Source organism: Symphalangus syndactylus, chromosome 4 (genome assembly GCF_028878055.3).
Source record: "Symphalangus syndactylus isolate Jambi chromosome 4, NHGRI_mSymSyn1-v2.1_pri, whole genome shotgun sequence".
Lineage (NCBI taxonomy): Eukaryota > Metazoa > Chordata > Mammalia > Primates > Hylobatidae > Symphalangus > Symphalangus syndactylus.
Genome location: NC_072426.2, coordinates 60,926,271 through 60,952,244, shown reverse-complemented (window position 1 = coordinate 60,952,244; position 25,974 = coordinate 60,926,271). Strand labels below are relative to the sequence as shown.

The 25,974-nt window shown below is 35.0% G+C and overlaps 1 protein-coding gene across 28 annotated transcripts in view; it reads left to right on the top strand.

Moving 5' to 3' along the window:
* ANK2 (ankyrin 2) overlaps positions 1–25,974 on the top strand; it is a 719,880-nt gene that overhangs the window by 414,437 nt on the left and 279,469 nt on the right. The gene's annotated exons all lie outside the window — the stretch shown is intronic.

The window sequence follows — 25,974 nt, the reverse complement described above, 5'->3', positions numbered from 1 at the left end:
TAGACGTATAAGCAAATAAACAAGAACAAGTTGTGTTAGGTGCCATTATAAAGAAAGGAGCATAGTGCTGTGAGCAGTGTAACTAACTGCATCAGTGAGACAATGATGCTGAAATGGGATTTGAAGGATGAGCGCAAGGTTTCCAGGAAAAGAAGAGAGGAAAGATATTTCAAACAGAGAGAGCAGCACATGGTAAAGTCAAGGAGTTGTGGAACATCCTGGCATGTTTTTGGTTTAGCAAAATGTTTAGTGCTGTTAAAAAAAATGTATATTGGAAAGTCATGGGAGTTGAGGGTGGAAAATAGGTTAGAACCAAATTGTAAAGGTTCCAAGTTTAAAAATTTTCCAAAGTTTACAATAAAGTATTCTAGACTGTTTTTCCTTTTTCATTTGTGTTACGTTATTCTATAGAAATTTAAAGTTCTTATCCATTATACTAAACTCATTGTTTTTCTCTATTATTTTTTTCTCTATTATCTATATTATTTAATAATTATTTACTTTAAAAAATGATAGGTTTCCTGGTTTCCTCACAGATGCTGACTTACCATAAGTTCTACAGTTATACAATAGTAACTTTTTAAGGGACTATTTCTTGCTCATGTAATATTACTTTTCAGGAGATTTAATGGATTTTGAATGGCTGTTATTATTGTTTAAAATTTATTCACTTCATTGTCTTGCAACTAGGCTGAAAAGTTTTAGAAATGAATTATAAATAAATTCTACATTCTGAGCGTAAGTTTTCCCAATGTATTATTTTAACCTCTGAACCTCAAAAGATTTCATTTCAGACTGATTTTATTGGTTCTCTTTTTGAAAGTTGAAGTGTTTCTAGAATTTCTAGAAGAGCCTGGTATTTTTTTTTTATAAGAAATCATAATCAATCCATAAGTGTTATTCACTGGATAGATTTAAGGCTGATAAATTGCTGTGTCCCTTGATGCTCTTCATTAGAATCAGAAGTACCATGGTGAAATAATGTTATGGGAACCTCAAGCTCTGGGGTTTTACCGAGGAGCAGGCAGTGCCCTGAGAGACAGCATTGGGTCACTGGGAGTTTTCACAGGTGCCTTCCTGGCTATGCTGAGGTCCTTTTGTTAGTGACTGGCAATAATCACGGTTCATTTGGGAATGGGCAAGGGGACAAGCTGGGGAGGTTTCAGCATTTTAGAATATACATGTCTATGCAAACAAAACATGAGCATCATCTTTGATTTTGAAACATAACTTTAAAGTGGAAGCATTTACCTATAAAAAGTGGACATTTCCAGAGCACTCCATTACCAACAATTGGCCTCACATATCTAAAAACTTGACTGTAGTCTTATTTTAATGGGGCTTATGTAACAAATCTTGAAAACCTGAGAATATTAATTTTTTGGTTTTTTTTTTTTTTTTTTTTTTTTTTTTTTTACAAAATGTTATTTAGAAAAGGACATTTTATGTCTCCAAAAGACGGTGAAACAGAAATCAAATGACTGGAGAGGAACTGGAAAGGAAATTAACATTTATCCGTAGATGGGCCTTTATATATGAATTCACCTAACTGTCACAATTGTTGCACAGACATAATTAGAACCACATTTTTACAGACGAGTAAACTGAGGCTCAAAGTTTAATGACAGGTCTGTGAATGGGAATCCAGGTCTTTCTGGCTCCAGTGTCCCTTTTCACACTGCTTCTCCCTATCATGAGTCCCAGCTCTATTTAAACATGTCATTTGATATTTTTGAGCCGTAGTTCTGCTCTAGTTAATTATCACAACATAACAAACCATCCCAACACTTAATGGTTTAAAACCAACAATTTAAATTCTCTCATACTCCAGTGGGCTCAACTGGCTTTCTTACCTGGTGGTCTCAGGGAAGTATTCCAAAAAAGTGAAATGGAAGCTGCGAGATCTCTTAGGACTTCGAGCCTCTAGAAGTCATAGTGCCACTTCACCACATTCTATTAGTCTCAGAAAGTCACAAGGCCAGCCCAGATTCAGTGATGGGAAATAGATTCTACCTCTTGATGGTAGGAACTGTAAACATTTCATGACCCATATGACATCAGTCACTATTCTTTTCTATCTTTAATTTTTAACACACTGTGTTATGTTGTATTATTACCAAAGCACTGAAGAATGTTAGCAAGTGAAACTTTAGATTATTTGTCTCTAAAATGTGCCTCCTAATTTTGTTCTACTTTACCATTGTGAAGAAGATATTTGAAAGGCGATAATGAGCATGGAGATGCTTTGAAACCCTATAAATAGAGCCCTTTATAATCTAAGATGTTACTATGATTTATGGAAGATGCTAGTATTTATTGTAGAAATGATGTTTTCATCAATTAAAAAAGCAGATGAAGGCCAGGCGTGGTGGCTCATGCCTGTAATCCCAACACTTTGGGAGGCTGAGGCGGGTGGATCACCTGAGGTCAGAAGTTTGAGACTAGCCTGACCAACATGGAGAAACCCCGTCTCTACTAAAAATACAAAATTGGCTGGATGTGTTGGCACATGCCATCATCCCAGCTACTCGGGAGGCTGAGGCAGGAGAATCGCTTGAACCCAGGAGGCAGAAATTGCAGTGAGCCGAGATCACACCACTGCACTCCAGACTAGGCAACAAGAGCGAAACTCTGTCTCAGAAAAAAATAAAAATAAAAATAAAAAAGCAGATGAAAAAAATATATGAAACAACTTCTTGTTCATAGGGCATATAATTTTTTCTTCTAGACTTACAGAAGCACTAATGGTTTTCTGAAATGTAATAATATGTGGTGTTTTTTATTAAGCGTTTTGTTGTTTGTGTGTGTAAAGTCAAACAGTGAGTGAAAGTTGAATGGAGTTGGTTTTCCATTCTTTGGGCAGTTAATAGTATTACAGCCAGATGTCCTCATACAAGGAAGTCTGTGGAATCATATCTTGGGAATAGAATGGTTTTCACTAATGCAGAAATCCCTAACTCAAAAGACTTTCCCAAAGAGTGAGATTTCTCAGTTAAATGTCTTTCTAAGAATCTTTCAAACTTTGAATATAGCTTTCATAAAAATCTCAAGTCATTGATAAGCTACAGTTTTATGAAATAAATTATTAGTCTCAACTCCTTTTCTAAAATCTATTTTTTTTTTGCTTCTCAAAATATTATTACAGTTTGCTAAAATGAGTTTTAAAATGGAAAACCTACATAGTGGTATGAAACAGATATCCTCTTGATTACTTCTTTTTTTAAGGGATGGATGGGTGAGACATTAGAACTTTACTTAGGAAGAGGTTCTTGAAAATTAATCCTGAACTATCTGTTCTTAAATGGCCCAAATAACTGACATTATAAAGAGTAAAAGCTTTGAGTTTGGTTCTTTTTGGGAGTTGTTTTTATATATACATATCTATTTAAGTTGCATTATCTACCGTGAAATCTGGGGATTAGAAAATACTTAGACCAAGCCACAGGCATATTCGTTTAGCTCACATTATGTTTTAAAAATTGAGTTAGTTGCCAATATTTTAATCAGAAGCTTTTATATAAAAGTCTTAAATTCTAGCTTCATGATAAAAGTCAGAATATCTGATAATATTGGGCCAGCATTCCCACTCTAATATAATGTTTTGAAGCTGAATAGAAGTTACCCTCGTTAGACGGGGCACATACAACCTGGTTACCATTATTTCCACTTTCCATACTTTTATAATCTGCCTGGTTGTCCTAGGCATTTGAGTTTGAGACAATGACAGAAATGTGGCTGAAAGATTCAAACATGTCTCTGACGTTTGATAAACGAACACAATTTGAGGGCTACTTCTGGGCATATCAGTGGTACATCAGTGATAAAGGATTGAGACCCTCAGATGGATGGGTGCAAAGAGAAATGAGGAACTTAAGAATCCCATCTGCCACCTGATTAAGCCCTGAATAGCAGTGGTACAGATTCTGCCCATCTTTGAACCATATCATAAAACCTGATTTTGGCAGTAATACTTCAGCACAGATTGCACCTGCTGCTTTTAAAATACTGCTTATCAGTCATTTTTAGCATCATATTGATATCAAGGCCAACACAGCCTAAAATTTTGACTTCCCTCAATGCTTCTGAAAGCTACAAAGAAAGAAGGACAGTAATTATAATCCCAAATTGCCCTTAATTCTGAGCTCAGGAATTTAGGCAAACTAACTAAATAGTAGGCCTTTCTTTTGATCAAATTTTGGATTGGCACAGTCTTTAAGAGATGTGATATTTGATCTGTATTTTTGTTAAAGATCTTGTGAATTCTGCAGTGTTTATCATTACTAAATTTTTTCCAGAGTAGTTATCATTGTCCTACCAATTAGCAATTTTAATGTTGATTAAAAGCAAAACTGTCCAAATGTCTGCAGTTCTGCTTTCTAAAACAGAGAAATGAAATGGATTAACACTACAGAAAATTATCAAAATTAGCTTTTAGTAACAGCAGCTAACATTATGCAGTGCTTATTATGTGCCATCCCTTTGAGATAGATATCCCCACTTTTAGATGAGAAAATTGAGGCATGGAAAGGGGATTAAATTTGTCTAAATTTGCAGAGCATGAGAATTTGTTTCTAGGAATTTGTTTAAAGATTATACAATGCTTTGCGGTGGTTATAGTCTTGTTTTACAGATTAAGTGCTTTTAATCACTTGGCTCCACCCTCTCTCAGTTTGCGCTCTCTCAGACACACGTGACAGCCACCACTGAATTTCACAAAGGTCTTTTTTTCAGACACTGTAAGAATGTGCAGGAGTCCATTGTTTTTTGGGCTTTGGGGACATTCTTATGAAACTTAAGGATTTATAGTCGTATGTATTGTAATAACAGACAAAACCAAAATTCATTAATATGAAGATTGGTAGAAACTGGATTTTCCTTATAAAACAAAATTATATATTTCCACTTTAAATGTCATTTTTTTCTCTTCTGAGATTGTTTGAATACAGCCAGTGTGTATTCTTAAATTTATTTTTTAAATGTGGTAATGTACAAAGATGAAAATTAAGGTGAGACTATTTGGATTTTTTTAAGAATGGCATCTGGCCACAGAATTGCAGTCCATACACTACACAACGTAACAAATATACATTACAGCACTTAATATAGTTCAGGCTTGCCTTTGCTTCTGACTTCAAGGACTGAACCATATAAACACAAGGCAGATGAACTAGTGAGAAGTCACTTGGTGTATAGGCAGAAATAATGGTAGAAGTCCTTGTTAATTAAAGTGTCCATGGACCAGCAGCATGGGCATCACCCAGGAGCTTGTAAAAAGCAGACTCTCAGACCCCAGCTTCTACCTATGGAAGCAGAATTTATATTTACATCAACAGTTTATTCCTATTCACACTAATGTCTGAGAAGCATTGGGTTAGAGAGATTGGATTCTGCCAGTGTCTGGGAATTAGCTATTCATCTTTGAATGAGTTACTCACTATGCTCTCTGTATTTTAGTTTCCTCCATTTCTTGCCACTTACTACATGTTGATTTAGAGCAACTTAATTCTGTAATCTTCATTTAGTTGCCTATAAAATAGGGATATTAATAATGCCTACCTCATATTATTATAAGGATTAAATGAGGTCATGAGTGTAAAGTATATAGAATATTGTCCACATATAGTATGTGATTAATATGTGTTTGTGATGGTTCTTTTAGTTATTTCTCTGGTGTGCTATATAATCTTATTGATTACATGACAAGTGGAATTAGAAATTTCTCTCAAAATCTCCTACAAAGATATATAAATATCTTTTAAAAATTGAAAAATTAGAAGGAGATAAATTTTCCAAGGGTTAAAGAGCCTAGTGGAAAAAACACTGGAATGGGAATTACACAGACTAAACTCTAGTCCCAATTCTTTTGACCTTGAGCCTGACATTTAACTTTTTTGATTTCATGGATATCATATAAGAATATAAAATGCCTTAACATGCTTATAGTGCAGTTTTATAGATTTATAGAACTAGCAGTAACCAATTATTATGCATACATTATCTTAATCTATGAGAATTTGTGATAGGGTGTTCAGGTGACTGCTGTTCTGTGACATTATATTGGGTACTTGTAGAAGTTTCAGTAAATCCTTCAGATTATTAAATTACTGTTTAAGTTGCAAACACATGTCCTGATTTCCTATATCTAATCCCAAATCCATTATTTGTATAAGAAGTAGTTCGTTTTTTGTGTATTTATATTTATTTTATTTATTTATTTTTTTGAGATGGAGTCTTGCTCTGTCACCCAGGCTGGAGTGCAGTGGTGCAATCTCGGCTCACTGCAACCCCTGCCTCCCAGGTGATTCTCCTGCCTCAGCCTCCAGGCGTCCACCACCATGACCAGCTAATTTTTGGTATTTTTAGTAGAGATAGAGTTTCCCCATATTGGTCAGGCTGATCTCGAACTCCTGACCTCAAATGATCTGCCTACCTTGGCCTTCCAAAGTGTTGGGATTACAGGTGTAAGCCACCATACCCAGCTAATTTGCTTTTTGAAACTCTGTTTATTATGTAATAACGCCAACACATTTATTCAAGCTTCAAATAAAAGTCAGCTCTCCTCTTCTCTTTATGTCACATGTTCATCTAGGTGATATATGCCTGAATCATTGCAGGCACACAACAAACCTTCACCAAATAAGACAGTAACTTTACCCTTGTTTTCTGCTCTCCATGAAATAATTCACTGGAATTTGTTGCTTCCCTTTTATGTTAGTAGAGTTTGTACCAAAATATCAACTCTGTGATAACAAATAACTTTGAGTTTGGAGCTCATTGTAACTCTTCTTTGCTTGAAAATCTGTCCCAAATTCATAATTAACTTCGCCAGTGTTTATATTGGACTAGAGTATATTGTGCAACTTGTATAAATGAATAGAACTTCTTAGACCTTCCTTAATCTGCAGCTTTTGTTTCTCTTTTTCAATTATTAATGATAAATCTTCCCAGTGAACATGCAGCCAACACATTGAATAAATATTTCAGTTGAGTCTGATGTTGATGTGAATGCAAATTAAATTAGGCAATTTTTCTGCTTATTTTAATATATCTGCAAATCATATCCCATTGAAGTGCTTTGTGATGTTTTTTAAAAAAGAGATAAAGTGATCTCTTAAAAACTGGGGAGTGCTGTTATGCTTAAGTATCAGATTCATAAATAAATAAAGACATTTCTTATCAACCCACCTCTGAGACAAAGACTTCAGCCGTTAGAAAAGAGACATTCTCAAAGGAACCATGTTCTTAAATACAAATTTTGATACTTATCTGAAGGGGATATTTGATTATGGATTCAAAACAATACATCAAGCACTAAGAGGACCAGAAGGAATTTATGTGACGGAAAAGAGGGTGCAGCACATGTGTGTGTGCGCGTGTGTGTGTGTGCGTGTGTGAGTGTGTGTATAAACATTGAAGCTGCAGTGGATTACAGTTATCTTCTTGTTAGCAGCTTTTAAAAGATGTAATTGACATAGATATTTAGTGTACATATTTAGTGTAGTATACAATTTGATAAATTCTGACTTATGTATAAACCATAAAGCCATCACTGCAATCAAGATAAAAAACACATTTAGTTACTAAACATATTTAGTTATTGGAATGTCGGAACCAGATTTCATCACCAGCAACAATTTTACTTTATGTTGCATTTCAAAAATTAAGTTAGATTTGTGTATATTCATTTGTGTTTAGTCACAAAGCATTGTTTTTGTAACTAGTTAATGGTTTTTGTCTTGTGTTTTAAAAAATTTAGGGTGTGGCTGGAATGCATGCTGTAGCATGACTGGCCTCCAGTGGTGTCTTTGAAGAATAGCATCACTTGGAAAGTCAAAGCAACAGGTGAAATTTAAAAGATAAGAGCAATTTGCACATCAGCTAAGATCCTGTGGCACAGTCTAATTGGCAGGGGCTGGTGAAATAGAACATTAGGTCTTCAAAAATGGAAGGTGAGAACTACCCTCTTCCAATGTTGGGATTCCTCAGTGGCAAGAAGTGCTCTGATGCTGAGTGATGCTTGAATGCAGTTATTACTCAGGAATTTTTCATGGAGGAAACATCAACGTTTATATTGATTTTCTTTTTCTAGAAGAGACTTTTTTTAGGCGGCATTTTTTTCTACTGTGTTGCTTCAAAATATATCTTTATTATTTACCTTTTTTCCTTTTGTGGCTTTTTCTTCTTACAGCTTTTAATTTTGGTTATATACTCCAAGAACTCTAAAACTGTACCTATATGAGTAAAAATTATTACATATAAAATGCGTTTTTGATTTGGAGCCATTTTAATGATGAATTTAGGTGCCTGAGAGTTTGCCTGTGATTTGTGTCAGGAACGAAGACAGGAAGTGTTTAGATTTTGAACTGCTATGTTCTGGCATGTCCTATCTCTTTATTCTTTCTTTCTATTATTCTATTGTTATCCCCAGTAGAGGAAATGTAGAATCACAAATTAGATTGTGAGGATTGGGGAGAATCTAAGTTAGAATAAGTGAAACAGATTTATACCTTTCTGTTTATAAGTATAATAATAATTCTTTTATAAAAATATAATTCTTTATCATATGAAAAGGAGAACTAGTTTCTTGTGTACATACATTTGTACTCTACATCTCACTGTCTTTGCATGCTCATATTATGTCTTTCTACAGCTTTTGTCCATGCATGTTTATAGTAGTTAACTGCAGGCTCTCATCTGTGCTAATGAGTCTGGTGAGCCACTTCATTGGCTGCCATGTGGAATCTGAGCACATCTTTCCTTTATTCCATGTCCCTCTGGTCTATCACCAGGCTCCACTGGGATACAAACGTGCATATTGTCTGATTAGAACCCTTCTTCCCCATGGTGCTCTGATGAGGGGCTGCCAAAGTAGCGTAGCTGTGCTCCAGCGTCTTACAAAGTTCATCCCAATTCTTCCTATAGGGTTCAAATATAAGGAGCACTCAGAAGCTGACCAGGAGTTCAGTGCCTGTGACAGCAGCCAGCCTTTCCTATTTTATGAAGGACACCTTGTCACTGCATGGGTCTCCTTATGAATTGCTCCTTCTTCCGTTTGAATGAGCTGTTTACAAAAGTCTCCCAGTCTCCTCGTCAATCAGGATTAATTGATTTGTTAAATAACTGATTAATCACTGGAACCAATGAAACCCCAAAATCACAGTGACTTAAATAAGATAGTAGTTCATTTCTCTCCCACATAAAATAAATCCAGACATTGGTAACCTGGGGCTGGTAAGGCACTCGATGGGCTCAGGAATCCAGGGTCCTTCTATCTTTCTTCTCTGCCATCCTTACCATGAGGCTTCCACCTCACAGCCTGAGCTGATGGCTCAAGCTGTAACCATCATGTCCAGCAGAATCACAAAAAGTGGATAGCAGTATTTATGCTTTATTTTTAACGCCACTTCCAAAGCTGCAAATAACTCTTTTTAAAAAAATTCTATTGGTCATCACATAGTTACATGACCATACTTTGCTTTAGATGAGACTAGGAAATGTATGTATGCTTCAGGAGCACAGATGCATCCATGTGCCCAGCTATTACTATTATTATTATTATTGTTGTTATCATTATTATTTTATCAAAGCAAGAAGGGAGACCATCTATTGAAGAATAAGCCTTCAATGCTGTATGTAAAAACATAGAAAAAAAATAGTAAGTCAATTTTGCCACAATACTTATGCAAGTAGGTCTCTGGAAGACTCATTCTACCAGTCCACACAATTTGTCTAAGTCTGGGCTTAAATTCAAGCTAAGACCTACCCCATTATATTTTGCTTCATTGTAAAGTACCATATGCCTTGGGCAAAAGCAATATTAATTGCTTCCAAAGCCATCAAGGGCTATTTTATTTGGACCTTTCTATGGCAAATATTATCCCTCCTTCAATTCCAGATTTGGGCTAGGATGTCTGTCATATACAGAGTTGTCCAGTGTCACTTTTCCTTTTTTATATCATTAGATTTTCTTAAAGTGAGTCACTCATACTCTCTCTCTCTCTCATATGCTGGAATAGTCTATATGTGACCTTTGCACCAGTTGTGCCAGATAGTGTGCTTTGATGACAAGTATTCACTCCCCTAAATTATTCCCACAAAAAGGTATAGCTGATTTCTTTTTTTCTGATAGATCTCTGTGCTAGAGTTAAGTTAATTGAACTCATTCAGATTGGTTATGGTTGTCTTCAGGTCACTCAGCAACATAATTCCGTTTTTCTGAGTGAGTCCTATCTTATATTCTGTAAGGTAGATTTGGCTGCTTTGAGCTATTGTCTAAGAGTGGTCGACTCCAGTATGCAAATTGCATCCAATTTATACAGCTTGGGAGTGTGTTTTCTTATCAAAGATTACTCTATTTCCTAAACCAAAGGGAAAATAAATTAGGATGGACTAGTGTTAGATAAAAAGCTACTGCTTTTGGTACATGTTCATTTCAGAAAGCACTGTATAAATGAAAACTTTCCAATTTTTGCCCAACGGCTGACTCTGTTTGAAGGGCTATTAGTTTTAGACATAATCAAGAGAAATTACAGGCCCAGACGTAGGGAAATCAGAATGCTGCAAATATTTGAGCACTATTAATTATTTTAGCTTTTACAAAGCTAACTTTGAAATTTGAGTTAGCCATTAGCTCAAAGTCAAAACCCAAAATAGCTATAGATATTTTCCTTTTGTGTATATGTGTGTGTGTATATATATATATACACACACACACATATATATATACGTATATGTATATATATATACACACACAAATCATACATGTATGTGTGTATATATAAGATAAATAAAATGATAAAATCTAAAATATCTTAGTGGTTTATAAATGCTATTCATGTAATATTGGACAAGCCATGTTTCAGAGTTTCCACTTTCTTTTTATATTTGCCTACTGAGTGAAATTTATAGCATTGAATGAATTTTTTGGAAAAGAAAAAAGATTAAAATCCATCAATCTAAGCTTTTATCATAGAAAACTAGAGAAGATAAAGAACTATATCAACTTAAAGCAAACAGAAGAAAAGAAATAAGAATTACAGCAGATACCAATGAAATTGAAAACAATAGAGTAAAATCAATGAAACCAAAAGCTGATGCTTTGAAAAGATATATAAAGTTGATAAAATTTTAGTCAAACTAACAAAGAAAAGAAGAAAGAAAACACAAATTCCTAATACCAGAAATCAAAGAGGGATGGATCATCACCATTGATTCCATGGATATTAAAAGAGCAATAAATAAATATTATGCATAACTAAGATGAAATGGACTAATTCCTTGAAAAGTACAATCTACCAAAACCTATACAAAAAGAAATAGGTGATCTGTAAGTCTGTATCTATGACAGAAATCAAATCAATAGTTAATAACCTTGTAATAAATAAAGCACCAGGCTCAAATGGTTTCACTGATTAATTCTACCAAACATTTAAGGAAGATATGATAACAATTCTCTATAATGTCTTCCAAAAAATGGAGAGAGAATACTTCCTAATTAATCCTATGAGGCTGGTATAACCCTAATTCTAAAACCCAATAAAGACATGACAAGAAAGGAAAACTACAGACCAATATCTGTCATGAAAATGATGTAAAAATGCTGAACAGAAAGATTTATATACCACATTATCAAGTGAGATTTATTCTGTGTATACAAGGCTGGTTCACCATTCAAAAGTCAATTAAGGTAATTCATCACATCAACAGGCTAAAGAAGAAAAATCATATGATCATGTAAGTGAAGGTAGAAAAAGCATTAAACAAAATCCAACACCCATTCCTCAAAACATAAAAAGAATCACAGAAAACTAGGAACTGAGGGGAACTTCCTTAACCTGATAAATAACATCTACAAAAGGCCTATAGCAAATATTACACTTAATGGTGAGACACTAGCTGCTTCCCCCTAAGACTGGGAACAAGTAAAAATGTTTTCTCTTACTCTTATATTCTATATCATACTGGAAGCTTAGCTAATACAATAACACAAGAAAAGAAAATAACAGAAATATTGGGAAAAAAGAAATAAAACTCTCTTTGTTCACAGATGGCATAATTGTCTATGTAGAAAATCCCAAATTGTCAACAACAACAGCAAAGATCTCTTGGAACTAATATTGATGATAGTAGGATCACAGGATACAAGGTTAATATACAAAAGTCAACTGATTTCCTATATACCATCAGTGAGCAATTGGAATTGGAATTTTTCATTAGCACCAAAAAATGAAATACTTATGTGTAATTCTAATAAGACATGTATAAGATCTATATGAGGAGAACTACAAAACTATAATGAAAGAAACCAAAGGAGATCTAAATAAATATTCCATGTTCATAGATAAGAAGGCTCAATATTATTAAGATTTCACTTCTTCTCAACTTGATCTATAGACTCAATAAAATCCCAATCAAAATCTCAGCAAGTTGTCTTGTGGATACTGACAAACTGATTCTAAAGTTTATATGGAAAGGCAAAAGACTCAGAATAATAAACACAATATGGAAGAAAAATAACAGAAGACTGACACTACCCAACTTAAGACAATATAAAGCTATAGTAATCAAGACAGTGTGGTACTGGTGAAAAAATTAACATATAGATCAATGGAAAAGAATAGAAAGCCCAGAATAGATACACACAAATACAGTGAACTGATTTTTGACAAAGATAAAAGGCAATTCAATGGAGAAATGAGAGTGTTTTCAATAAATGGTGCTGGAATAACTGCATACCCACATGTGACAAAAAGTGAATCTAGTGGCAGATATTATACTTTTTGCAAAAAGTGATGCAAAATGGATGAAGAGTTAAATGTAAAATGTAAAACGATAAAACTTCTAGAAGATAACATAGCAGAAAATCTAGGTGACCTTGGGTTTGATGAGAGTTTTTAGATACAGCACCAAAAAGATAATTCAGGAAAACAAAAATTGATAAGTTGGGCTTCTTTAAAATTTAAAACTTCTGTTTTATGAAAGACGCAGTTAAAAGAATAGAAAGACAAGCCACAGGCTAGAAGAAAAAAAATCTTTGCAAAACACATATCTGATAAAGAAATTATAGCCATAATATACAAAGAACTCTTCAAACTCAACAATAAGAAAACAAGCAATCCAGTTTACACATATGTAAGTTATCTGAACAGATACCTTATTAAAGAAGATATACAGATGGCAAAAGATGCATATGAAGAGATGCTGGACATTATATCTCATTAGGAAATCGCAAATTAAAACAAGATGTTGTTTTACACTACAAACCTATTAGAATTACTAAATCCAAAACACTGACAATACTGAATGCTGGCGAAGAGGTGGAATAACAGAAACTCTCATTCATTGATGTTAAGAATGCAAAATGGCACAGCCACTTGGGAAATCAATTTGGTAGTGTCTTAGCAAGGCTAAACACAGTCTTACCATACAATCTAGTGATCATACTTCTAGGTGTTTTCTCAAATGAAATGAAAACTTAGGTGCACACAGAAGTCTGCGCTTGAATGTTTACAGCAGCTTTATTCATAATTGTGAAAAATCAGAGGCAACCAAGATATCCCTAAATAGATGAATGGATAAACTGTGGTATTATAGTTTACAGTGGAATATTATTCAGTGACAAATGAAATATCAAGCCACAAAAAAATATGGAGCAGCTGTAAGGGCATATTGCTAAGTGAAGAAACAAGCCTGAAAAGGCTACATACCATTTGATTCAAACTATATCACATTTTAGAAAAGGCAAAACTTTAGAGATAATAAAAACATCAGTGTTTTTCAGAACTTTTGTGGGGAGAAGGGGAAGTGATGAATAGATGAAGCAAAAGGAATTTTTAGGGTGGTGAAACTATTCTGTATGATCCTGTAATGCTGTATGATCCTGGAATACATGACACAATGTATTTGTCCAAACTCATAGAACTGTGCAACATAAAGAGTAAACTCTGATGCAAACTATAGACCTTAATTAATTAAAAAATAGAATAAAATCAACAACAAAAACATTTTTCCAAATTACAGAGATTACTATTGATAACATGTTGATGTATCTCTTTCCAAATGTATATATGTAAATGTATCATAATTAGTTTTTTACATACATGAATGAATTTGATATTTCCCCCTACACTGCCAAAAATCAGGCTTTGACTAAATACAGAGTAACTTTTTGCAGAGATAGTATTTCTTCTAGCTGTAAGAAGGAAATATCCTTAATTTCTCTAGGAAATTCAATATGGATCCCAAGGGATGTGTCAAATTCTAGGCATTAGTGGTGGTAACTGGACTCTGAAGATATATAACTTTAGCATTTTTAATTATTAATATTCCTTCCAATGTTCTTAGGCAACAACAAATTTTTCATTCTTTCATACATTCATGCATTCATTCATCTATCCAAGAAAAAGTTACAGAGCTCAAATAACATGTCAGTTAATGTTTTTTGGCACCAGGAACTTGTCTTAGTGGAGTTTATATTCCTATGGAGAGAAAAAAATTCAACAAATAAGAACCCAATTACCTATATTACTAGAAGTTGTGGTAAGTGCTATGAAAGAGGACACAGGTTTGTATAAGAGAGTTTTACAAGGAGACCTAGTTTGGCTTGAGTTGGGAATGCATTAAGGGAGCCTCCTATGACCAAGTTATACTGAAGTTGAGATTTGAAGGATGAGTCAGATGCAAGAATGAGGACAACATTCCAGGCAGAGGGAAGTACACATGCAAGCCCTGAAGTGGGAAAGACCTTAATGCACGTAGGGACTGAAAGAAGGCCAGTGTCACTGGTGTATGGTGAGGAGAGAGAAGCAAAGAGGGTCCAGCTCATGAAGGCTTTGGAGTTGTTACTAAGTTTAGTGGAAATTTATTGGAATTATTTGGGCATTGGCTAAGTGGAAACAATTCTATAATTTGACACTGTTGCACTGAGAGGAATGGTGGAGGGACAGAGTAGAAGTAGGGGAGCTGATAGGATGTTATGGTTATAGACCTGGTGAGCAGCAGTGGTGGCTGGTGGCTGTGGGGATGACAAAAAAGGATACATGGAAGATATATTTTGGTGGAAAAATTTATAAGACTTGGGGATAGATTGAATGTGGACAACTCCCAAGTGTTTGGCTGGGTACTATTCACTGAGATGGGGAAGCCTGGAGAAAAAAACATTTCAGGGGAAAAAATCCAAAAATAGTATGTGAGACATCAAAGTGGGTATGTCAAATGGGCAGCTCAGAAGAGAGGCTAGAACCGGAGATAGGAACTTTGGATTGAGCACATATATGAGATTTACCACCATGGGAGCAGATGCTGCTGGTGGGGCGCATATAGAGGCTAAGAAGTGAGGAAGCCCCAGGACAGTTCTGAATATGAGTTCCGATAGAAAAGGAGGACTCCTTAAAGAAAACTGAAGCAAAGCAGAAAGACTGTGAAAAGAACAGGAGAAAGTTGAGTGCCAGGACTAAGAAAAGAAAATTCCAAAAGAGGAAAGAATGTCCAACTGTGAAGTGCTGTTAAAAAGTCAGATAATATGAGGACCGTCAAATCTCTATGAGATTTGGCAATGTGGAGGTCACTAGTAATTTAGTAAGATATTTCCTAGTATCTTAACCACATACCTAGACAGAACTGAATTTCTAGATATCCTCCTCTTTATTGTTCTCACCTTTTGTTCCAGGACTAACTTCATTTTCAGTTCCTCTTCACTTTCCCAAGTTATTTTCCTATCCATCTATTCTCTTCACTTTGGGCCAATAGAAAAGTATAACACAGGGAAGAGGGGAGGTGGGGAAAAGAAAACAGGACAAAAGTTAATGCAACACGGTATTTAATTTTGTGCATTCTTCACAGAATTGCTTTTCCTCCTTGTATTTGCCTAAGTATTTCATTTACTTAGAAAAACAAGTATATTTTAATTTAAAATGTTATCTGTTTCATCATGCTCACCTAAATGTAATCCTGTGTTGTCTACTCCTGATGTGATTAAACTATAAATAGAGCTTTCTTTGCAACTTGATTTGCTATAATCCTTAGCATAAAATGAAGATGTCCTTAATGTGGAATGCAAATACTATGATATGGCTTATGTCATGATGACTTGAGACTTTTCATCCTCTTTCACTAATTTTTTTTAAAACATTCATATAAGAAAAGCCTTGGCATTAAATGCTAAGAAATAGGTGCTTAGATGGCCAGAAATTGACTGGGTTTGATGGCCTTCATGATACAAAAACATCAACTGTTTTAAAAGTAGTATTATGTAAGACTGAAGATTTCTTTTAAGTGAGAAATGTATTTTGAAATAAAAGAAAAGAATGTCAGTGATGTTTTAATGGCAATTTTTGAAAGTAGTCAAAAGACACTCCAGTATATATTGTCATGAATTTATGACTAATGAATAAAATAATTTAGAATTCTGCTTAGCACTAATCAAAATCCAGTTAAAAGACTGATTTTGTACTTTTGAAGCACGTAAGATCTTTGGAAATGTATTACCGAATATTATTTGTGCTTTTAATGCTTCATCAACATTTAGGAGTACAAGCTTTTATTGTCAGTGTTTTAAAAGTCAGCTATATAAAGTTGATAGAGTATACATATTAAATATATCCATTAGTCATTCTCAGGAAGTGGAATATGTACACACATCTGAATATTTGCTTAAATATAAAACAAGAGTAAGATGTTTAAGCTTCAATGTAGAATAAAATACCAATATTTGGATTCTAGGTTAAAAAATATTACTTGTGATTTTTGTCCCCCTTGTCCTCCATGCCTTTGATTCCTTCCCTCTGAAGACAGACAAAATCCTGACTTAGGCAGTATTTTTTAAAATACCAAGGGCCTCGGAAACCTAGGGTTTGAGAAGTAAGAGGAACAGGTCAAATGCTAAATCTCCTTTGTCCACATTGTCATTCTCCAGCTTGTTGTTCTTTTCAGTGGTGAGGTAAGAATATAACTCCTACTTAATGTTCCTGTTCCTTAGGTGAAATGCTACTGCCCTTTGTTCAAAAGTTAGATGCTGGGGTTGTTGCTGTTGTTGTTTTCTTCTTTTCTTCCTTTACTTTTTAGATGTTGATGGAGACATGGTAGGAAGTCTGGGCTGGGAAATGAGGTGAAAAAGAAAAGCAATTAGTTTGTCTTTATACAAAATAAAACCTTCTAAAAAACCTTATTATCACAAAAAGAGCTCTACAAATCTAGATAGTTGTTTTGAAGAAGAGAAAAGAATTGTGAAAAACATGTGTAGTTGGGAGGGCTGGGCACAGTGGCTTATGCCTGTAATCCCAGCACTTTGGGATGCTGAGGTAGGCAGATCACCTGAGGTCAGGAGTTTGAGACCAGCCTGGCCAACATAATGAAACCCTGTCTCTACTAAAAATACAAAACATTAGCTGGGTGTGGTAACACATGTCTGTGGTCCCAGCTACTTTGGAGGCTGAGGCACGAGAATTGCTTGAACCCAGGAGGCGGAGGTTGCAGTTAGCTGAGATTGTGCCACTGCACTCCAGCCTTGGTGACTGAGCGAGATTCCATCTCAAAGCATAACAACAACAACAACAACAACAACAACAACAAAAACATGTATAATTGGGAAAAAACTGAAAGAGAACGCAGGATCATAAAAATATAGCAAACAAAGTGAATGGGATTTAAAATTAGTGGAATAAGAAATAATGGGTAACAATGAAGAACATAATTTAGGTAATAGTATAGTATCTTGGGACCCCTCCTGGAAGTATCTAGTTATGGACAGTGAGCAGCAGAAACAGCATGTAATTCAATTCAGCATACTTGATGGTTGTGGTAACCCTAGAAAATGACTCCAGGAAATAGGTGATAATCCAATCAGATTGAGAGGCTAATGTGCATGACAGGGGTGCCCTAGCAGACAGGCAAAGCTGAATAGAAATTCAGGAGGAGAGGAATTTTGGCTATTTAGTTAAATTATGAGCAGTTGGTCACAGGCAAATTTTATGAGTAGGTAGCCCTTCTGAAGTCTTAGGCATATAATTAACCTAGGTTGGAATTATGATTTGACATCAAAGTTTAAACTTTTTTATCTGAACTGAGATGCAAAAGTAAATTGGTCCTGCGTTTTGGAGAATTGTAAAAGAATTCCTTAATCCCTTAGCAAAATTTGGAAGTCAGTATCAAGTGGTGAGGATAGGAAAGTTGAAGAGACTGTGGACCAGGCAAGACCTTATCAGTTGATTTAGGAAGCAGCAGTGACAGAGGCCAGACATGTAACAAGAGAAAAGAGAAGGTGGAAAGTAAGAGACAGTTTTAATTGCTACAATAGAAAGATGGGATTTTGAAAAGATTAGCTGTATGGAATAAAATTAACCAAAAATTGATCGAAGATTATAAGAAACTATTTCAAGACTCATTAGTTTTACTATTGCTGTCAAACACACATTAAATCATTTTCCATTTGGGTCAGCCATAAGCATGAAGGTTCATTTGTGAAACAATTTCTGTAGAGTATTGTTACATGATCTGACATGCTTCACAAACTGCGTTTGTACATCCAACTTAAAAGTTGAATAGTCTATGGTAATTCTACCATCATGTTTGAAATTTTCTTACCTTAAACAAAAAACCTGATCATATTGTATTACTCAAATGTGTGTAAGACTAGATTTAACTTAATGTATACTAGTGTACAGTGTGAGACTGCATAAACAAACTCTAAAGAAATTGGTTATACATATTTTGATTTAACCTACAAGTTAAGAGAAATCCTTAACCCCGTTAGAGATTTGGGAGAGGGATGTGGCAACTGCTAACTTATAAATATTTTGCTAATGCTCAAATTTTACTAGCTTTCTTTCATTCCTATTTTTACTCAAAAAATTATATAGCACTTAAATTTATAATTTGTATTCAGTTATTCTAGCTTGCTGTTATATGGTATGGCTTGACAGAAAGGACATTGTCTTTTTCTCTTCTGCAAAACAGAAAAATATCCACTAAACACAAAAATATACACAGCAAGTGTTAAAGTAGCCCTCTAAACCTTATGAAGACTTTTAATTCTTCAAATAGTACTTCAGAGCAACTGGATTTAATATCTTTCATCCAGCAGAGGGCTACCAAACTCCATTAGTTTCTGTGAACACCCATGACAAAAAAATTCGCATGGGTTATTTCAGTGGTTTTCAGATTGTTTTAAGCAGCAGATCCTTTTCTTAAGATAGAGTTTTACAGTATGGAAGTGAGATACACTCTCTGCTTTAATTGGAGAAGGGCCTCCAAGCTGCCTCTCCAGAAGGCTCAGAGAGGTGTGGAGGATAATTGAAACCCTCCACTCTGACTTATCCAAAAATACACTTCCACATTTAAAGTCAGCTCTTTTTGAGTTCAGTCGTAATCCTTAATGCTGACACCGCATGGAAAATATATAAGCAGAATGATGCCCAAGTTATAGAATTTCCTCTTCCTGGATTTTGTCTTCAATTATAACTGTAGTTCCTACCATGTGGTTGTATGTGTTGTTAGTTTGTTTTTGTTTTGTTTTGTTTGGGAAAGGTGACATTTCATCTCCAATCTAATGAGTGAGAAAGATGCTTATTCTGACAAATTTTCTTCACAATATTTCATAGGTGTGCCAAGCTGACAGATTGGTTGACTCTGTACTCTTATGTTTTATTCCTGTAACTGGGCCAGTTTCTGCCCTTAACTAAAACTGGATCAATTATAGGAGTGAAATAAAGGTCCATCTCCTGCCTATTTATTACTTTGCTTTGGTAATAAATCTATTTTTAAAAGAACCTATTACAGAGACTTCCATTTGGAATTATGCATACTTGATGTCAAATGGTGATTGTTCTTTGTTGTTTTTTTCCATTCAAAACAAAGCTTTTGTGAGGCGTCCCTTTATTCTGATTAAGGCCTGGTCTAAATCTTTGATAATGAAGCCCATTAACTAAAATGACTATAAATAGCTACACTTCTATCAGGGATATTAAATGTTTTCTCAAGCACACATGCTCACTGATTTTAAGACTCACTCCACAGTGTTCCAAGTTGTGTGTTAGATTTTTTTTTTCTTGAGACGAAGTTTTGCTCTGTTGCCCAGGTTGGAGTGCAGTAGCGTGATAATCGGCTCACTGCAACCTCAGTCTCCCAGGTTTAAACAATTCTCCTGCCTCAGTCTCCCAAATAGCTGGGATTACAGGTGCATGCCACCACACCTGGCTAATTTTTGTATTTTTAGTAGAGATGGGGTTTTGCCATGTTGGCCATACAGGTCATGAACTCCTGACCTCAGGTGATCTACCCACTTTGGCCTCCCAAAGTGCTGGGATTACAGGCGTGAGCCACCGCACCCAGCCATTGTTGGGTTTTATCATTACCAAATAGTCATAAAAAGTGTGAGCTTATTAACGATGCTGACCATTCAAAGTGATCAGCAATCTCTTTGCACACACGCTATCTCTGGGGGTGAGTCTATCTTATTTCCAGTCCATCCATCGTGTTTCGGTATTGTAAATCTACTTTATTATCTTATGCTTTTATATTCATGTTTTGTGTTGTTTCAGAACAATAATCATAGTCGTATCATTTGTTGATCTGTTACCAGATGTTTTACATGTGCTATTTCACTTGGTTCTGTTAGGTAGATACTGTCTTCGTTCATGTGAAATGAGATTGAAGCCCGTAAAGGTGAAGTAATGTACCCAACATAGAACCCAAATTAGGATTCAAAAACCCAAATTTGAGGCCCTCTACCACACAAAGAAGCTTTATTTCATAACAGTAGCAAAACCATTATTTGATCAGTTAATAAAAAAGGTGGTTGAAGTGGAGAAAAAACTGATATATGCATAGTTTAAACATTTTATTTCAACTTGAAACATATAAGTTGGACATTCTTTTACCAATGATCTGATGTCCAGTCAAGACCTTTTATTTAAGTATATTTTATTTAAGAAGTTTCCAGAATTTGGGGTATTGCTTTGTGTTTTTAAAAATAAACAATACCTATTTGTAGGCATTGTCTCACTGGTTTGTTATCTGTTAAAGGCAGTCAGTAATTAAAGACACTTGCAAAACAATCTGTTTGTAGAACTTCTAAATATTTTCGAAGCTTCCTCCCCAATCTTTTTGATCTGTTTCAGTCATACCCATAATTCAATAGCAATATTGTAGAAACTCCCCTTTATTAAGTTCTTACAAAGCATGCATCTTAATTTTCATAAAGCAACAATTTTTGGAACTCATTTGTATTAGATAATATAAGATTTATTTAAATTATGTAATTGCAATAGCAAGTACAATAGGATCAAAAGGTTTGGAATAAACATACTTGACTCTTGCTAAGCATATAACTTTACTAGTGGAAGAAGAATGTACATATATTATAGAATGGCTAGTAAGCCACAATCTTTTAGTGCATGGTGGGCATCAGTCAGCATTTATAGAGAAAATGGAAACATTTTCTTAAGTAAAGGTTCGCTGAGAGAGCTTCTACTCTGTTTTTCAAGAAATTAGGGGAGAGAGAGAATTTACTCCTTTTCTGTGAAGACATGGGATTTAAGCTGTGTGTATCACAGGACTTGAAACAGAAAAAAAACTCTACAGATGTTTTTATTTTACAAAGTTAGTTGGGTTAAATATTGCCCAAAGTTTCCACCTGAACCATCAAGTTTGGTGTTTCATAAAAAGCTTTTAATTTGTGAGAAAAATGTTATTTGAATTATTTCAATTACATCTTATTTATCAGATTTTGGTGATGCTTTCGAATTCTCAAATGTTTCAAATTGCAATTCTCTGTTAAGATTTATTACATCATTATCAAAACTTTGTATTAAGAAAAGAGTATAACTTTCTGAAGTCCTGTAGTATGTATTGTTTCTGCCATTCATTTGGTGCTTATATTTCTCATTTGCTAACATTTATAATCATCTGTTCTTATGCAAAGTAGTATGTCTTAGTGGAGAGGTAGTGGAAAAAAACAAAAAACACCCATGAAATAAATCTGTACTCAAATAATTCAGCTTGCTTAACTTCCCAACTAAGTGATACTACTTTGGGGAACCATAACTGCTTTCCTTACTCCATCCCTTTTGTTTCACAGTGCCTTGTTCACAGCTCAATTATTTGAAGTCTTTATAGATCTGTTTCTCTCTTTTGTTGTTTCTGCTGTACACCTGGTTGTCTTTGACATTTACTTCTGCCAGTCTTTGTGGTCACAAGTGACGTGTGGAGCATTTTAAACCAAGTTTGAAGCTTGAGTTTTGTTGTAAGTCTTGGCAATAAAACCCAGGTTATAAATCTGCTGAAGGGCTAGTTATTTATTATTCTGCTCTTACCCTTAGAGTATTGCTTTTTGAGGTCTCAGATGACTGTGAAGAGGGCTCCCTATTGGACTGAGCACCTTGTGTGGACATTGACCTTTGATATCTGCCCTCTTGCCTGGAACTTTTCAAAATAAAAGCTCAAGTTTGCAGGGAAATGCACTCAGGAAACAAAAGCAATTTCCCTGCTTGCTTATCTTTCAGTGGTTCCATTTTCCTTCAGTTTTGCATAGCAATTCCTTATTATCATTCCAGCTGTTTGTTGCTTTTAAGAAGTTATCTATATTTTATCCAGTATTTCTAGTTTGTTTCAGCAGTAGTATTTGTCTGAATACCTGGCTCCTATTAGCTGGAAACACGTGCTGTTCATACAGGTGCTTAGTGTTTTGGTTGTTGATGTGATTTAGAAGTGATATAAAGTCCATGTCACACAAAAAAGCTCAAACATGCTTTACCTCTAAAAATGTGGTTTCTAAAGAAGATTTTATTTAATTTTATACTTTGGTTTCCATATTTATGGAATATGAGTTTGCATGAGTGGGTATAAAATGAAAAGTGCTGGTCATGCTGTTATTAGTCCGTTCTCATACTGCTAATAAATATATACCAGAGACTGGGTAATTTATAAAGGAAAGGGAGATTTAATGGACTCACAGTTCCAAATAGCTGGGGAGGCCTCACAATCATGGTGGAAGGCGAAGGAGGAGCAAAGGCACATCTTACCTGGCCACAGGCAAGAGAGTGTGTGCAGGGGAACTGCCCTTTATAAAACCATGGGATCTTGTGAGTCTCACTCACTATCATGAGAACAGCATGGGAGAAACTTACCCCATGATTCAATTACTTCCCACTGGGTCCCTCCTATGACACGTGGGGATTATGGGAGCTACAATTCAAGATGAGATTTGGGTGGCGACACAGTCGAACCATATCACATGCCTAAAGCAAGAAACAAGGAATCTCTAGCAATAGATTTTATTTGCAGGTTAGTTACACAACAGGTGCAAGCATATCTTACGTCTGTTGGTAAAGAAGTGAAAATGGATCATAGAAGCTCTTTCAGAGGGAAAAAAAAAGAGTTAAATATGACAGCATCCAGAAGCATTAATAATCCAGATGTTTACAACTTCATAAAAATTGCCAGGTACCCATGGATACAATAGTCATTTTCACCAGGTGAAAAATGACCAGATGGTAGCACTTCAATTTTCTGGTGCCAACAATGCAGACACAGGGGCATTGTTTTTTGAGTGGTTGTGCTGTTGAAACACGTTTTATAAGTATTCTATATTTATTGTAGTATCTGCTGCACAGGACTTTACTAGCCATAGACTTAGTTGTTGGAATTGCTGAAAGTGTTTATGTTTATGTTTTAACGGTAAGGGCTTTGGGTTGGGAAACTGGAGACCTGACACTTTATCATTGATTTCATGTTTGAACTATAGTTGATTTGGATATGCTCTAATATTACATTTTGCCATTTTTCTATTGTTAATTTTGAAAAATAAGAAAATATTTTTGCTAATTATTTACTGGCCAAGCATACTGAATTCATGGTCTATAAAAAGTATAGAATAATAGCCCAGTCATTTAAAATCACATTTACAGGCTTTTAAGCATTATTAATTTATATGTAAACACAAAATTATTTTGTGAAAATTTAAGATACACATGGCTTAAATTTAGAGTCACATAAAGAATAACAATTAAAAATAGTTCTGTCCCAATTAAGAAAAATCAAACTTTTTCTTTTGCAAATAGTCTAATTAAAATATTCTATCAAAAGGTTTATCCAAATGACACATCTAGTTGACATTGTATAAATGTAAAACTTTCAGGTATTGATCAAACTTACCAATAAAATTGTTTCCCTTGAGATGCTAAAGCTGTTAACATATAATTTCTGAGTAAAAATATAATTACTAAAGAAAACAACAAATTTCTTCATGGATAAAGGCACAACATAAATGAGCACACAAAAGCATCCTCAGTGACCTTGAGGGTTAAGAGGCTTGAGATTGAATTTTCACATTTTAACCACAACTCAGTGCTTTTCATTTGACCAAAGTAAAAGGGCTAAGAAATATACCCAGAGCTTTTATAAAAAGCTGTTACAAACCAAAAGGGGAAGTTATATGTGTTTTAAAACACAGCAATAAATAGCCAGAGGAGTTAGATATTAACTGTAATGTTCCAATCCTTTAATAGACTATGAGGATTTCTTATCCAAAATCAGTATATTTTTTGGAAAAAAAACCTTGTGAGCAATAGAATAAAATATCACTTATGAGAAGAAAGCAGCCCTGAGAAGACATTTGAAGATATTAGTTTGAAACTTGGGCTAAGCATTTGAAGATTTTGAAGCAGCTTTCTATCAAGATGTTAATATTAGTAACTGCAGTCACTGTAGATTATACAAAGTGACTGAGGTGTTCCAGGAAGGCTGAAAAGAATCACTTCTATGGCTGGATTTTCATATCTATGAGGACAAGGGTTTTGTCATTTTTGTTACCAGATCCCCAGTGCTTCATGGCTGGCTCATAGTAGGCCTTTAGTAACTATATTTGATGAGAAGATACAACCATAAATAGAAGATGTGTATGCTAATAAGATGGGGACAATGAGAAAGTTTTTATTTTAAACAAAGGATATTTTAAAAGGCAAATTTTAAGTTCAATCCCTAGGCTTTCAGTTTAAGATACTATTATAGTAAATTAAAAGAATGATTTTAACATCCTGGGGCTTTTCTGACTCTGGAATAAATTTCTTTATTTTCTGTCAGAGAGCACACAAAATACATTTGATTAGGAAGTTCTAGTGAGGGGATTTTTTCATCAGAAGAGTTTTCACAATTAGCAAATCCAGCCTGTTTACACAGGCAGACTCCACAAGCTAGGCTGTTGCACACTCATCTTTGTCCATTTGGGAGTGAGTGATTGAGACTGGAGTGGGGTTGGGAGGATGCAGGGGGAGACAGGATGTGTATGGAAATGTCTTTTGCTTCTGAACTGTGGCTTTTTCAGTGTTCCCTTCTCTGTACCTTTCCCTTCCCTCTGCCTACTGCAGTGTGGCTGCTGCCTGTAATCCCCAGACTTCCTCTGTCATAATAAAGGGAGGTCTGTGGTGACAGAATGGTCACTATTTATGACCTACACTTTGTGCGGCTCTGTCTTCTTTATGTCAAGGGGTGTACAGAGGGTAGCTTTTCATTCCTTGTCTGTTGGCCATTGTTGCTAGCTAGAAATTTTCTGTGAAACTTCAGAAGCGTTATGAGCTTGAGAGGCATACATTTGGGGGGGTCTTGAGACTGCTTCTACATCTCCTTCTCAGCCTATGAAAACCGCCTGTTTTGATTTGGAGCTGGAGTGTCCTTGCTTCCTTTCCTCAGGCAGGAGTAGAAGGAAGATACCCTTTGGGCATTCTCATTTTAGCCAAATCATCTCCTTGTAGAAACATTCTTATCACAAGAAAGTAGGATCTATTATATTATGAGCAAGCTTTGCTTTGGTAATTTTGCATTATCAAATTGGCTTTTGGGTTTGGCTTCAGGTAAAACAAATTGAGAGTGCTATGCCATTGGACTCACTTACTCAGTTTGTTTTTCCTTACCTTGATCACTCATTAGTCCCAAAAAAACAGAGGAAGCCTCAACTATGGATTGACACCACTAACTTGATTAGAA